This window comes from Stenella coeruleoalba (assembly GCF_951394435.1).
Source record: "Stenella coeruleoalba genome assembly, chromosome: 12".
NCBI lineage: Eukaryota > Metazoa > Chordata > Mammalia > Artiodactyla > Delphinidae > Stenella > Stenella coeruleoalba.
Window position 1 is genome coordinate 53837714 of NC_137158.1, and position 3168 is coordinate 53840881.

A 3168-nucleotide genomic window follows, 5' to 3' on the forward strand; every position below is an offset into this window, starting at 1 on the left:
GTGAATTTAGAGGAGAGGAACCTTATATGATGAGAAAGCCTGCATAAGGCAATATCTGTGGGCCACCAAAATAACACTTTGAATAATTTTAATTACAAATTCTGTATTTCTACAGTTTGGTGATTTTATTACCTATTTCAATAATCAATTACACTAGCAGCACTTAAGTTGTTTTAAATGTTTAAAAAATATAAACAAAGAATGCACCAACTAACGAGGTCATAAAATTAATATAACCTCTTGATGAATAACAAAATTTATCATGATATATTTTTAGCGCCATCTAGTGTTTAAAAGACTTCATAGAGTAAATAAATATGCAAACAATTTAGTTTTAAAATTTTTTTCAACATATATTCTTTGATTCTACATCCCAGTCATACCATCTAAGGTTTTGCATTAAATACTGACAATAAAATAATTGATTGTAAGGTTATGTGGGCTTCTAGAAATTAAATTATTATGAAATAAAAGGAATTAAGTCATCCCTTCACTATTTTACAGGAGATGTCAGTCAGGACCTCAGCTACCATAAAACAAAGGGACTAGTTCTCATTGAAATGCCCAACCAGATAAATATTTTCATAGAGTCTTCGGTCTCTGAGGATATGTTTGATTCAAACCAAGCTGAATTTAAACTGTTATGTGATATCTTTTTATATAAAAATTTATTTTATGACTCACTTTATAGCTCTATTAAAAGCTTTCTAAAGTTTTACTTAGCTGTCCGCCGCTGTCCCAGCTGACTCCGTGCCGCTCGTCGCGATGGAGGTCGCCACCGAGTTTGTGGTCCAGAGTCCAACATGGTCTACAGTCCAAGGCCAGCGAGGTGCAGTAAGTACCGGATGACGTGCATCAGCTGCGAAGCCGCCATCCTCAAGATGCACCCTAGGTCCACGGGCTTCACCTTCCGGACCGCCCGGCAGGTGCCCGGGCTCGCGGTCGTGCTTGTGGGCTGGGGCGCGAACAAAGGCTCCAGACTGCTGCAGTGCGGGCCCACCGACTGCACCTGTCCTGGCCCACGCGCACCTGCCAGAAGGAGGCCAACTACAGAGTCTCGCTGACGCAGGCGGCCCCGTTAACCTGGGCCTGGTCAAAGAAAGCCAGGAGGTATTCGTGCCCTTCAGCTCGCTGCTGCCCATGGTGGCGCCCGACGACCTCACATTCGACGTCTGGGCCATAATCGTCTCTGAACCTGGCGGAAGCGATGCAGTGCACACAGGAGCCACAGGAAAAACCGTGGCCGCACCTGGAGGCTCTGCTTCTGCGGCCCTCCGTCTACCTCCCAGAGTTCCTCGCGGCTAAATAACCAGCGCGCGCGGGCCGACTACGTCATCCTGGGCACGCGCGCCCAGCAGCTGGAGCTGATCTGTACCGATTTCTGCAGCTTCCAGTCCGGCGCGCCGGGCTGGCTGAAGTCATCGTGCGGAAGACAGCGAATACGGAGCACTTTTCCGAAGTGATCCCGGGCCTCAATGACACCGCTGAAAACCTGCTGAGCACCATCCAGCTGGGCCTGGAAGTGTCGCCCTCCATGCTGTTTGTGGTGGCCAGCATCTTGGAGGGCTGCTCCTTACTCGGTGGGTCCCTACTGACCATGCTGGTGCCTGGTGCCCTCGAGTTCAAGTGGCAGTGCAGCCTCTTTGTGGGTGGAGACGACTTAAGGTCGGGCCGGACCAAGGTCAAGTCCGTGCTCGTCGGTTTGCTTATCTGCTCTGGCCACGAGACCACGTCCATCGTGAGGTACAACCACTTTGGCAACAATGACCGGCAGAACCTGTCGACGCCGCCACAGTTCTGCTCCAAGGAGGTGTCCAAGAGCAGCGTGGTGGACGACACAGTGCACAGCAACCCAGCGCTCTACTAGCCGGTTGTGGAGCCCGGTCACTGTGTCATCATCAAGTATGTGCCATACGTGGGCGACAGCAAGCGTGCCCTGGATGAGCAATCAGAGCTGATGCTGGGCGGTACCAACACGCTGGTGCTGCTCAACACGTGCGAGGACTCGCTCCTGGCCGGGCCCATCATGCTGGACCTGGCGCTGCTGACAGAACTGTGCCAGCGTGTGAGCTTCTGCACCGACGTCGACCCACAGCCGCAGAGCTTCCACCCCGTGCTGTCGCTGCTCAACTTGGCATCCTCTTCCAGGTGCCGCTTGCGCCGCCAGGCAGCCAGGTGGTCAACGTGTCCTTCTGCCCCCGCAGCTTCACGGAGAATATCCTCACGGCCTGCGTGGGACTCTGGCCGCAGAACCACAAGCTTCTGGAGCGCAAGATGGAGTGCCCTGGTCTCAAGGGAGTTGGGCTTGTGGCTGCCACCTGTGCCTTGCAAGAAAGGACCAGTGCCCACCGCCCCCAGTGGCTATACTGGTGACGTCAATGGGCACTTGTAGGCCGAGTCACCCCAGATGCCCACCACCTAAGGCCATGGCCATACAGCTCCGCCATAACTCCTGTCCCCATTGCTCCTCAGAACCCAACCCTTCCAGGCCCCCAAAGATAATAAAGCTAGTGCCACTATCAAAAAAAAAAAAAGTTTTATACAGCAAATCAGTAGATTTACGATCACCATCACCAAAACCAAACTAAATTCTTCAATCAAAACAACACAGCTTTCTTGGTTTTACTATTTTTATCCTATAACAAACAATACTAGGTTAACAAAACAGAAGTTTATTTAAACTATGTTATTGTTATGTGTGAAACATAAAACTAAAAAAAACAAAATTTTGCGGTCACCATGAGAAACAAGGGATAGGCAACAGATTCGTTCTTTCTCCTCTTTTACTATTAATTCACTGACCATCTAAAACAGCTGAATTTACATGCTATTAAATTCATATTGCTCTTAGAACCAAAGGATTAGACTGAGAAAGTCAAAACAAGTTACAAATTATTAAAAGTGATACACACTACAAATGCCACAAGATCCAGAAAATATCATCATAATTTTACCCTAGGCTAATTTTTTAAAAAATTCAGAGTAGCAAGCTGCACTCCCTTAGGCTCATAAAGGCATTTGTAAGGAGGCAGCAATGCCACCCAGCGACAACTCTCACTGGACAGCAGTTGGTGCTTTTTAGCGGAAGTGAATACTTCCTCTTTAGTCGTAGGAGACTCAGACACAGAGTCACCCACGTCTCGGTTTGCCTGTGTCTGCAGAGGCAGC

General features: G+C 48.8%; 1 pseudogene across 1 annotated transcript; it reads left to right on the forward strand.

Moving 5' to 3' along the window:
- Positions 1-765: 765 nt before the first annotated feature.
- Positions 766-2792, forward strand: LOC307195274 (inositol-3-phosphate synthase 1-like; annotated as a pseudogene). The gene has a single exon. The product of its transcript is annotated as an inositol-3-phosphate synthase 1-like (transcript).
- The last annotated feature ends 376 nt before the right edge of the window (positions 2793-3168 follow it).